At 44.6% G+C, this 13,389-nt stretch overlaps 1 non-coding gene across 1 annotated transcript; it reads right to left on the bottom strand.

Annotated features, from left to right (window-relative positions):
* Positions 1–11,185: 11,185 nt before the first annotated feature.
* trnan-guu (transfer RNA asparagine (anticodon GUU)) lies at positions 11,186–11,267 on the bottom strand. Its single transcript has one exon. It is a non-coding gene; the product is annotated as a tRNA-Asn (tRNA).
* Between the last annotated feature and the right edge of the window lie 2,122 nt (positions 11,268–13,389).

Here is a 13,389-nt window from a genome sequence, read left to right as displayed (position 1 = left end):
GCAAAGATGCTGCAGCTTCTCAGTTCCTGCACCAACACATGTATTTACGCTGTGACCCAGACGAAATTCAGACAGCAGCTGAAGAAGGCGGTGAAGTACCCCCACAGTGTCATTGTTAAATTAGTGAAATGATAGAAAGAGCTGAAGGGTTTCAAACACTAGAACTAAATTCCATTTCATATTCCATTCCCTACATTCCCCACAGGTTAGAAAGTACATTTTATAATCACAGCACTGAGCCCTGAAATGATTTTACATCTCTTTCTGACATTATATTTTATTGATAATCTGACCTATTGAGGCCAGGACTTGCTCTGCAGAAGATTTATGAATTGTTTCTCAAAGAGGCGTCATTACAAAGCTCAGCTGGATTCAAATAAACACACCCTGGACCCAGAGTAAAATGGGAAAAGCTGAAAATCACAGTGATTGTGAGATAGTGAAAGGGGCAGAAACTGCAGTGAGACAGGGATACCAGCAGATGGAGATGGTGAGCGGGGGCAGAAACTGCAGTGAGACAGGGACACCAGCAGATGGAGATGGTGCGAGGGGACAGTAACTGCAGTGAGACAGGGAGACGAGCAGGGAGGGTTGATGAGAAGGGGGCAGTAACTGCAGTGAGACAGGGGCACCAGCAGATGGAGATGTTGAGAGGGGACATTAACTGCAGTGAGACAGTAACTCCAGCATGTGGAGATGGTGAGCCAAAGATGATGGGAATTTCTATGTGACTGAGAGTTTTAAAGTTTCCGCAATTTTTTATTTATTTTTTTATTTTAGAGATACAGCACTGAAACAGGGCCTTCGGCCCACCGAGTGCCTGCCGACCAACAACCACCCATTTATACTAACCCTACAGTAATCCCATATTCCTACCACCACTAGGGGACATTTACAATGGCCAATTTACCTTTCAACCTGTAAGTCTTTGGCTGTGGGAGGAAACCGGAGCACCCGGCGAAAACCCACGTGGTCACAGGGAGAACTTACAAACTCCACTCAGGCAGTACCCAGAATCGAACCCGGGTCCCTGGAGCTGTGAGGCTGCGGTGCTAACAGCAAGTTTGAGGAATTTACTTCATGTGAGCTTGAGCTGCTGAATAAAATAATTTCAATACAAATTGTGTTAAATAGCTGTTTTCCTACTATGTAATCACTTGTGACATTAAAGTGTTTCCTGTTTGGAAAATTATTTTGAGTGGTTAGATGTAATTTGTGAATAAAACGACAGCATCAAATAAAACTCAAACAATCATTTACAAATAAATACTCCCTAAATAGGTTGTGTCGAGTTCTTCATCAATAAAGTATTGACATCTCTCTCTCTCACTTCTGTTTCGATGCTGGTATCTTCTGTTCTATAACTAAGAGTCATGGAAGTTTTGATCCAATTGTATTTAGAAAGTTTGTATTTATTCTGCTTTCAGATACCAGCCAGACAATGAATTCACGATCATAACAACTCCGAGACTTTTTGCATCTACTTTCTGCTAGTGTAAACAGTCTCTCCTTATATCTCCAAACTGGGGGAAAGATTTTTAATATAATTAATTTCACCAGGACAGCAGCTGCAGAGCAGTTGGAACCTCCTGAATTTAGACAAGCGATGAACAAAATTCCCTCTTTTTCCCAAAGAGCACAGAGGAAAGAAACAGTTTGGAAGCAAAGGGAAACAAGTGACACTTTATTGCAGCAGCAAAAACTCTTTGTCAGAATGTGGAAATCGTTATCGCTGTGTTTTATATAAACTGGAGGTGAAAAGTGGAAGGTTTTTAATACGATCTGTGATTAAATGGTCAGTTTCCAGCTTTTTAAACACTTGTAACATTGAAATTGTAAATGCTAAGAACGTTTATGTCCCATGGTTGCAGGGTAATACATATATACAGCAGCATCAAATAAAGTACAAAGACTCATTGACAAATACAACTGTAAATATGGGTCAGAATTGTGGGGGGAAATGTCACCAGTTGTAAAAGTTATCTTGGCTGCATCATTAACCTGGCTCTCGTTTCAGATTTTGTCAAACAGTGGAATTGCAAATCCGATTAAAACTTCCTGTTTTTATTGCAGTCAAACAGGCCTCTCAAGCAAAAACTCTTTGCTAGATTTTCAAGGTAACTGCAGTGAGACATTTTCAGTCATTTTCTGAACTTTTTGTTAACTGGAGGTGAATAGTTAAAGACATATCATGCAATTTGTGTTCAATGGACAATATCCAAACCGGTTCCTCCATGTTTTAAAATAACAGCACCGTTTCTGCACGTTTAATGAGGTTTTGGGGGAGGGAGAGAGAGAGACGGACAGACAGGTTTCTGGCTGGAATGGTCCATTTTGTATATGACTGGAATATCCCTCCCTCCCACCTTCCTATACACAGAGGCTAACGTGGGAGGCAGTGTCCAGACAGAGGAAGCTGAGAGCTGGTTGGATGAGCTGTACTTTGGGTGTACTGGGTGTTTGAGTGGAAGGTTATGGCACATATTAGTTCAAAGTCAGCCACCGTTATTTATTTCCATGCGGCTATTGTGTGAAGGTGAGTTTCTGTGTCTTAGTCTCTGTGGCTCTGTGACGTGTGTGTGTGTGTGTGTGTGTGTGTGTGTGTGTGTGTGTGTGTGTGTGTGTGTGTGTGTGTGTGTGTGTGTGTGTGTGTGTGTGAGAGAGAGAGAGAGTCCATCCTGAATCGCTCGCTCACTGTCCCAGTCCTGACCCTTTTTCTCCAATTCGAACCGCAATACCCCTGTCCTGGATCTATTCCCCAAGGGCGAGCTAATGGAGCGCAGAGCATATGGGATGGTGAGTATCATATCTTTATTGTATCTCTCTGCCTTTCTCCTTCCTTCTGACTCAATCCTTCTCTCAATCTCTCTTTGTCAATCTCTCTCTGTCTCTCTCCCTGTCACAATCTCATTCTGTGTTTCTCTCGCTGTGTGTGTTTCTTCCTCCTTCTGTCTCAATCTATCACTCTCTCATTCTCTCTCTCTCTCTCTCTATCAAGCTCTCTCAGTCTCGCAATCTTCTCTTTCTCAGTCCCTCTGTCACTTTCAGTGTCTCTCTCTTTCTCTCTCAATCATCTTTATCTTTCTTTGTGTTTCTCTCTCTGTCTCTGTGATTCTCTATGTGTCGTTCTCTCTCACTGGCTTTCTCTCTTTCAGTCTCTGTCTCTCAAACTCTCTCTCTCTCATTCTCTCTCTCTTTCAATTCCTGGGTCTCTCAATGTATTGCCTTCTCATTGTGTTTCTCTGTTTCTCTGTGTGTGATCCCCTTTGTGTCTCTCTCACTGGCTTTCTGTCTGTCTCTCTGATGCCTGCAATTTTTTTTTTTTTGCACTGGAGTGCTACAGTGGAAATTCGGTAACTGAGAATAACTAAGTGTTAATTTTATCTTAAATCTAATCTGTCTTTTAGTTCGCAGATTAACTTAGCAGTTGCTGTTAGGGTTGGAGAAGGTGAGATTTAGACCAGCTTTAAACAGGGTTCACTCAGGCTCTGCTTGCAGCTGCACCTTGTTAATTAGATAACTGGCTTAAACCAGTTTTAAGGGGGCTAGAGTCGGTCAGTATAAAACTAGGCCATCTTACAGTGCTGACTTTGTCTACACTGGAGTGCGGACTTGGGTTGCATTAGAGTGCTATAGTCGAAGTTTGGTAACTGAGGAAGTTCGGTAAGGAGGGAGCGAGGAGCTCCTTTATTTTCTACCTGTCCTCTGAGTGAGGGGATCCGAGAGCTTCCAAAGAGCACAGCTGATTGGGAGAAGACTCGGAGGGCTGAGTAAGTATTAAAAACTTAGCTCTGGTAAAAAAACTGGAAGTGACGTCACAGGAAAGCTGTGATCTGATTCGCTGGTAGGGAATTTCTTTTTACTGAATTTGAAAATAAAACATTGATAAAAATTGATTAAAACCCTAATTAACTAACTAATAAGTGGAGTAACTAAACCAGAGGGAGGAGATTACGGTATTTACTTAGCATTTAATATTTATAGTAGGAATATCACACTAGGGACCATATAGTCAATTATAACAATTTAGTAAGGATTTAATAAATATTTATTTATTTTAAATTAATTAGTGCTGGAGATGTCAGTTGGAGGGGTGAAGTGCTTCAACGGTGAGATGTGGGAGGTCAGTGACGCTTCCAGCGTTCTGGACGACTACGTCTGCAGGAAGTGTACCCAGTTGCAGCTCCTCACAGATCGCATGGATCGGGTGGAGCGGCAACTGGATGCACTGAGGAGCATGCAGGTGGCAGAAAGTGTCATAGACAGGAGTTTTAGAGAAGTAATTACACCCAAGTTGCAGGCAGATAGACGGGTGACCGCTAGAAGGGGCAGGCAGTCAGTGCAGGAATCCCCTCTGGCTATCCCCCTCTCTAGGAAGTATACCGTTTTAGATACTGTTGGGGGGGATTGCCTATCAGGGGAAAACAGCAGCAGCCAGAGTAGTGGCACCATGGCTGGAACTGTTGTTCAGCGGGGTGGGAAAAAGCGCAGAAGAGCGATAGTCATAGGGGACTCGATAGTCAGGGGGACAAATAGACGTTTCTGTGGACGTGAAAGAGACTCCAGGATGGTATGTTGCCTCCCTGCCACCAGGGTCAAGGATGTCTCTGAAGGGACAGGGGGCATTCTGAAGGGGGAGCGTGAACAGCCAGAGGTTGTGGTGCACATCGGTACCAATGACATAGGCAGGAAGAGTGACGAGGTCCTGCAGGGGGAGTTCAGGGAGTTAGGTAGAAAGTTAAAAGACAGGACCTCTAGGGTTCTAATCTCGGGATTACTCCCTGTGCCACGTGCCAGTGAGGCTAGAAACAGGAGGATAGTGCAGCTCAACACGAGGCTGAACAGCTGGTGCAGAAGGGAGGGTTTCAGATATCTGGACCATTGTGATCTCTTCAGGGACAGATGGGACCTGTACAAGAAGGACGGGTTGCATCTAAACTGGAGGGGAACAAATATCCTGGCTGTGAGGTCTGCTAGCGTCACTCGCGAGGGTTTAAACTAGCATGGCACGGGGGTGGGAACCAGAACAGGGGGACAGCAAATGAAATAAATGAGGGGCAACTGGTAAATAAGGCCAGTAAGACTGAGAGGAAGAGCAGTCAGGGAAATGTTGCGGAGCGCAGCGGGACTGGTGGTCTGAAGTGCATTTGTTTCAATGCAAGAAGTATAACAGGTAAGGCAGATAAACTTACAACTTGGATTAGTACTTGGAACTATGATGTTGTTGCTATTACAGAGAATTGGTTGAGGGAAGCACAGGATTGGCAGCTAAATGTTCCAGGATTGAGAAGCTTCAGGCGGGATAGAGGGGGATGTAAAATGGGTGGGGGAGTTGCATTACTGGTTAAGGTGAATATCACAGCTGTACTGCGTGAAGACACCTCGGAGGGGTCGTCCAGCGAGGCAATATGGGTGGAGCTCGGAAAAGAAAGGGTGCAGTCACGATGTTGGGGGTTGACTACAGCCCTCCCAACAACCAGCGGGAGGCAGAAGAGCAGATATGTAGAAAGATTTTGGGAAGATGTAAAGGTAGCAGGGTTGTAGTGGTGGGTGATTTTAACTTCCCCGATATTGACTGGGACTCATTCAGTGCTTGCAGCTTGGATGGGGCAGAATTTGTAAGGAACATCCAGGAGGGCTTCTTGAAACAATATGTAGATAGTCCAACTGGGGATGGGATCGTACTGGACCTGGTATTGGGAAATGAGTCCGGCCAGGTGGTCGAAGATTCAGTTGGGGATCATTTTGGGAACAGTGACAATAATTTCGTAAGTTTCAAGGTACTTGTGGATAAGGGTAAGAGTAGTCCCCGGGTGAAGGTGCTAAATTGAGGGAAGGCAAATTATAACAATATTAGGCAGGAACTGAAGAATTCAGAATGGGGGTGGCTGTTTGAGGGCAAATCATCATCTGACATATGGCAGTTTTTCAAACGTCAGTTGATTAGAATCCAGGACCAACATGTTCCTGTGAGGAAAAAGGATAAGTTTGGCATGTTTAGGGAACCTTGGATAACGCGGGATAATGTGAGCCTAGTCAAAAAGAAACAGGAAGCATTCATAAAGGTTGAAAGGCTAGGAACAGACGAATCCCTTGAGGAATATAAAGACAGTAGGAAGGAACTTAAGCAAGGAGTCAGGAGGGCTAAAAGGGGTCCTAAAAAGTCATTGGCAAACAGGATTAAGGAAAATCCCAAGGCTTTTTATACGTATATAAAGAGCAACAGTGTAACGAGGGAAAGAGTTGGCCCTCTCAAGGACAGAGAAGGGAATCTAAGTGTGGACTCAGAGGAAATGGGCGAGGTACTAAATCAGTACTTTGCATCAGTATTTACCAAAGAGAAGGACTTAGTGGATGATGAGCCAAAGGGGAGGGAGTGTAGATAGTCTCAGTCATCTCATTATCAATAAGGAGGAGGTGTTAGGTGTCTTGCAATGCATTAAGGTAGATAAGTCCCCAGGGTCTGATGGGATCTACCCCAGAATACTGAGGGAGGCAAGGGAAGAAATTGCTGGGGCCTTGACAGAAATCTTTGCATCCTCATTGGCTACAGGTGAGGTCCCAGAGGACTATAGAATAGCCAATGTTGTTCCTTTGTTTAAGAAGGTGAGCAAGGGTAATCCAGGAAATTATAGGCTGGTGAGCCTTACGTCAGTGGTAGGGAAATTATTCGAGAGGATTATTCGGGACACGATTTACTCCCATTTGGAAACAAATGGACTTATTAGCAAGAGGCAGCATGGTTTTGTGAAGGGGAGGTCGTGTTTCACTAATTTGATTGAGTTTTTTGAGGAAGTGACGAAGATGATTCATTAAAGAAGGGCAGCGAATGATATCCAAATGGACTTCCGTAAAGCCTTTGACAAGGTCCCTCATGGCAGACTGGTACAAAAGGTGAAGTCACACGCGATCAGAAGTGAGCTGGCAAAATGGATGCAGAACTGGCTCGGTCATAGAAGACAGAGGAAAGTAGTGGAAGGGTGCTTTTCTGATTGGAGGGATTAGACTAGTGGTGTTCCGCAGGGATCAGTGCTGGAACCTTTGATGTTTGTAGTATATATAAATGCTTTGGAGGAAAATGTAGCTGGTCTGATTAGTAAGGTTCCGGACGAAACAAAGGTTGGTGGAGTTGCGGGTAGTGCTGAGGATTGTCAGAGGATACAGCAGGATATAGATTAGTTGGAGACTTGGGCGGAGAAATGGCAGATGGAGTTTAATCTGGACAAATGTGAGGTAATGCATTTTGGAAGGTCTAATGCAGGTGGGAAGTATACAGTAAACGGCAGAACCCTGAGGAGTATTGATAGGCAGAGAGATCGGGGCGTACAGGTCCACAGGTCACTGAAAGTGGCAACGCAGGTGGGTAAGGCATTCAAGAAGGCATACGGAATGCTTGCCTTCATCAATCGGGGCATAAAGTATAAAAATTGGCAAGTCATGCTGCAGCTGTACAGAACTTTAATTCGGCCACACTTCGAATATTGCGTGCAATTCTGGTCGCCACACTACCAGAAGGACGTGGAGGCTTTGCAGAGGGTACATAAAAGGTTTACCAGGATGTTGCCTGGTCTGGAGGGCATTTGCAATGAGGAGAGGTTGGATAAAATCGGATTCTTTTCACTGGAACGGCGGAGGTGGAGGGGCAACATGATAGAGGTTTACATGATTGGAATGGACAGAGTGGATAGTCAGAAGCTTTTTCCCAGGGTGGAAGAGTCAGTTACTAGGGGACATAGGTTTAAGGTGAGAGAGGCAACGTTTAGAGGATATGTGCGAGGAAAGGTGGTGAGTGCCTGGAACTTGCTGCCAGGGGAGGTGGTGGAAGCAGTTACAATAGCGACGTTTAAGAGGCATCTTGACAAATACATGAATACGATGGGAATAGAGGGATATGGTCCCCTGAAGTGCAGAAAGTTTTAGTTTAGGTAGGCATCAAGATAGGCGCAGGCGTGCAGGGCAGAATGGCCTGTTTCTGTGCTGTACTGTTCTTTGTTCATTGTTCTTTGGTCTCCCTCTTCAAATAAAGAAAACACAAACACACCATGAACTGAGCATAATGCTGGGATTTTCACGGCATTGCTCTTATTGAAGGATGAAACAATCCCTCTGGGAAGGCATGGATACTTAAATAAGGAACGGGAAGCAGCGTCGGGAAAAAGATTCTGAGAGTCAATGAATTTTAGTGAATTCATGTAATTCTATCGGTGTTTCACTATATAGTTCAGGTCAGATAAGAAATACCTTTAAAAAGGTGTAAATCCGAGTTACGTTTATCGTGACGTGGGAATTAAAGCCACGAAAAGGATTTCCTTCCTTTGCACACGTTATCCATTCCAAAATGTTCAGGCTGCATTCCAACTTTTCAGCTTCAGAAGGACAGAGATCAATACATGTGAAGCTAAGATGGCCAGGAAATGAACCCGATTCAACTGCTTGAAATGACAGCTATGTTCATCATTATACACCATCGCCTGTCGCGATTAGACAATGTAGTGCTTCTGTTGAGTTCAGGACTGAACCGCTAAATTTGAGCTTCTGTAACTTGACACACACTCAATAGCGAATGTCATAAACATCAGTCTCTCAACAGACAGCTGGATTTCAATTTTATTTGAGTCCAGGATCCATTTCACAGCCCTGGCAGGTGGATTGTAGCGGTGTGTTATGAGGCTTAGTTGTATGTTTCACAGGAGCTGAAAAGGAATTGAAAACATTGAGCATTCTTGGGAGAAAATCAACATTTAATTCAGGAGAATAAATCAACAGAGAGAGAAATGACTTCAGAAAAACAATGTGCTTCACTGTAGCTGTTCTTTTTTTTTCTGTCTCTGATCCAATTTGATGGCGGTAAGTAATACTTATCGACAGGAAGGGACGGAGATCACAAGGTAAACACTGTGTGGGGGAATGCCTTCAGGAGGCCGCAGTCTCACCAACAGATTGGTGACTTTCCCCTGTGTATCTTCAAAGAGTCGGTGAGTTTTTCAATGGAAACGTGGCTGCTGAAAGTCTTGAAGAAGTAAACTTCCTGATTGCACAGAAGACTTATTTAGTTATTTCGAGATACAGCACTGAAACAGGCCCTTCGGCCCACCGAGTGTGCGCCGACCAACAACCAACCAATGAAATTAATCCCACATTTTCTGATCAACCTGCAAGTCTTTGGCTGTGCGAGAAAACAGGAGCACACTGCGAAAGCCCAAAAGCTCACAGGGAGATCTTGCAAACTCCGCACAGTCAGTACCAAGAAGTGAACACAGGTTGCTGGAGGTGTGAGGTTGCGGCACTAACCACTGCGCCACTGTGCCACCCCAAAGCATGTTAGCTGCGAGCATGCTTGTGAATGGTGGCAAGCATTGAATCGGATTTGGTAACAAAACACAAGGCATTGTGATATCATGGGTGGCACAGTGGCGCAGTGGTTAGCACCGCAGCCTCACAGCTCCAGCGACCCAGGTTGTTTTCTGGGTACTGCCTGTGTGGAGTTTGCAAGTTCTCCCTGTGTCTGCGTGGGTTTTCTCCGGGTGCTCCGGTTTCCTCCCACAAGCCAAAAGACTTGCAGGTTGGTAGGTAAATTGGCCATTATAAATTGCCCCTAGTATAGGTAGGTGGTAGTGAAATATAGGGACAGGTGGGGATGTGGTAGGAATATGGGATTAGTGTAGGATTAGTATAAATGGGTGGTTGATGGTCGGCACAGACTCGGTGGGCCGAAGGGCCTGCTTCAGTGCTGTATCTCTAAACTAAACTAAACACTCCAATGACACGCAATCTTCACGAGAACAGAATTTCGTGGGAATGTTCAGCAGTTCTGGCAGCATCTGTGGAGGGAGAAACACAGTGAACCTTTCAGGTCGATGAGCCTTCCTCAGCATTGTCTCTACCCACCATCACTATAGCCTTAGAATTAAATAATGAATACCACAGTCACTACAGTATCAGAGTCTGTCAGGTGCAGATTGAACTGGGCAACCACATAGAAAAATCAGAGAAATTTTATGGCACAGAAAGAGGCTACATGGCTCATTGTTTCTGCGGCGGCCAAAAATCGAGCCACCCCGCTTCATCCCAACTTCCAGCATTTGTCCCACAGCCCTGCAGGTTACTGCACTTGAGGTGCATATCCATAGACCTTGATAAACGATTTGAGGCTTTCTGCCTCTCCCACCTTTACAGGCAGTACATTCCAGACTCCGACTACCCTCCGGGTGAAAATAAGCTTTTCTTCTTGTCCCCTCTAATCTTTCAAGCAGTCACTTTAAATCTATGTGCCCCAGTCACTGAGGTCTCTGCTAAGGTAAATAGGCCATTATTAGGCACTCTATCCAGGACGCGAAGAACTTTTTACATCTCAATCCAATCTCCTCTCATTCTTTGATTTTTCAATGTAAACAACCACAGTCTATCCAACCTTTCCTCACACCTGCATTTGTCCCAAACCTGGCAACATCCTCGTAAATCTTGTCGAGAATCTGCCTAGTGCAATTACATCCTTTCTGTAATGAGGTGACCACAACTGCACACAGTACTCAAGTTGAGGAAGAACAAATGATTTATACAGTTGCAGCACAACATCCCTGCTCTTATACTCTGTACCTCGACGAATAAAGGAAACGATTCCATATGCCCTCTTAACCACCTTATCGACCTGTCCTGCTACCTTCAGGGATCAGTGGACATTAAATGCAATGTGTTTCACGTCCTCTGCACCTCTCAGTATTTCCCATTAATCGTGTAATCCTTTGCCTTGTTCCACTTCCCCAAATGCATCACTTCACAATTTGTAGTTTATTTTAGTTTCGTTGAGTTTCTCTGGGTTGAATTTAATTTGTCATTTTTCAGCCCACCTGACCAGTCTATTGATATCTGCCTGCAGCCTGCAGCTATCCTCCTCACCATCAACCACATGACAAATGTTTGTGCGGTCATTAAACCTGTTGATCATGCCCCCTGCATCTATATCCAAATCGTGAATATATTCCACAAAATTAAGGGAACCTGGTACTGAGCCATGTGGGACACCACTGGAAACTGCCTTCCAGTCACCATTACACCGGACTACAATCATTCTTTGTTTCCTGTCACTGAGTCAATTTTACATCCAGCTTACTACATTTCTCAGGATCCCATGGTTTTTCCTTTCCAAAGCAGTCCACCATTTGGGACCTTCTCAAAAGCAGATAGACGACACGAATGGGATTCGAACCCACGCGTGCAAAGCACAAGGGATTAACAATCCATCGCCTTAATCACTCGGCCACCTCGTCGTATAACTGCAGTGTTACCGAGACGAATAAAAATATGTTTCGCCGCATAGAGAATGATCGATGCTGATTGAATTCATCACTCACAAACAGAATCAGAGACTGATAGACACAGAATATTTCCCATTTTCACATACTGTGCAACTATTGTCAGAGCCAGAATGAATCATACACTCAGACACCACTACTGGAGACTGACAGATGAGGAATGAATCTCACACTCACATCCAATCCCAGAAACTGACAGGGTCACACTGTATTTCGGTCACATACCGGAGGAGAGAGTCGCAGAAACAGAATGATTCCCACCCCGACTCATACAACCAGAGACTATTAGATAATCCGCATTAGCATTAATCCACTAAACACACAGATATTTGCAGAATTAATCCAACGCACGCACATAGTGCCATAGGGTGACAGAGACAGAATTCACCCAACACATATACACAGTCCCAGAGACTGACAGTTACAAAATTATTCCACCAGAGAGTGACAGACGCTGAATTAATCCAACACATACACACTATGCCAGAGAGTGACAGACACACAATTAATTTGACACTGAATAATAGAGACTGTTTGATAAGGTCCGAATCTCACTCCAATTAGTTGTCCAATAAGGGCCATTTTTTGTGTCGCCTGCAAACTTATTGATCATGCCCCCACATTTACATCCAAATCATGAATATAGATCACATAAATCAGGGCACCTACTGCTGAGCTGTGCGGGACACCACTGGAAACATCCTTCCAGTCGCAAATACACGGGATTACAATTACCCTTTGCTTTCTGCCACTGATTCAATTTTCCATCCAGCACGCTACATTTTCTTTTCTCTCAAGGGATTTACTCTTTTAACCAATCTTCTATTTGGGACCTTGTGAAGAACAGAAGAACAACAGAATGGAATTTGAAATAAAAACTAGAAATGCTGGTAACACTCAGCTTGTCTGGCAGCATCTGTGGAGAGAGAAACAGAGTTAATGTTTCAGGTCAGTGACCCTTCTTCAGAACTGGCAAGTATTAGAAATGTAAAAGGTTATAAGCAATTAAAGTGGGGGTAGGGCAAGAGATAACAAAGGAGAAGGTGTAGATAGGACATGGTCACAGAATAGCTGACCATAAGATCATGGATCAAAGATAGGTTAATGGTGTTTTGAAAGGAAAGGGATTAGTACAGAAAGGGTGTTAACGGACTGAAAATTGAACAGCTGCAAGTGCAAATATGAAAAAAAACAGTGGGTAAGCAAACTGAACAAACTGAGATGAAATCAAATAACATAGACAGTCAAAAATATAGAATAAAATGAAAAAGAAAAAAGTACTAAAAATAAAAGTAAAATGGGGGTCCCGTCATGCTTTGAAATTATTGAACTCAATGTGCAGTCCAGCAGGCTGCAGTGTGCCTAATCGGTAAATGAGATGCTGTTCCTCAAGCTTGCGTTGATGTTCACTGGAGCACTGCAGCAATCCCAGGACAGAGAAATAGGAATGAGAGCAGGGGTGAGTGTTGAAATGGCAAGCAACCGGAAGCTCAGGGTCCTGCTTGCGGACTGAGCGCAGGTGTTCCACAAAGTCGTCACCGAGTCTGCGTTTGGTCTACCCAACGTAAAGTAGAGCACAGTGTGAGCAGTGAATATAGTCTACTACATTGAAAGAAGTACAAGTAAATCGCTGCTTCACCTGAAAGGAGTGTTTGGTGCCTGGGATAGTGAGGAGAGAGGAGGTAAATGGGCAGGTATTACACCTCCTGCGATTGCACGGGAAGGAGCCGAGGGAAGAGGATGAGGTGGTGGGTGTAATGGAGGATTGGATCAGGGTGTCATGGAGGGAACGATCCCTTCGGAATGCTGACGGGGGAAGGGATGAGAAGATGCGTTTGTTAGTGGCATCACGCTGGTGGTGGCGGAAATGGCGGAGGATGATCCTTTGGATATGGAGGCTGATGGGGTGGAAAGTGAGGACAAGGGGAACTCTGTCACGGTTCTGGGAGGGAGGGGACAGGGTGAGGGTACAGGTGCGGGAAATGGGCTGGACACGGTTGAGGGCCCTGTCAACCACAGATTTTCGTGGGTGGGGGGGAATGCTCGGTTGAGGACAAAGGAAGACATATCAGAAGCA

The sequence above is a fragment of the Heterodontus francisci genome, unplaced genomic scaffold, assembly GCF_036365525.1.
Source record: "Heterodontus francisci isolate sHetFra1 unplaced genomic scaffold, sHetFra1.hap1 HAP1_SCAFFOLD_503, whole genome shotgun sequence".
NCBI lineage: Eukaryota > Metazoa > Chordata > Chondrichthyes > Heterodontiformes > Heterodontidae > Heterodontus > Heterodontus francisci.
This window is presented reverse-complemented; position numbering and strand designations above follow the sequence as displayed.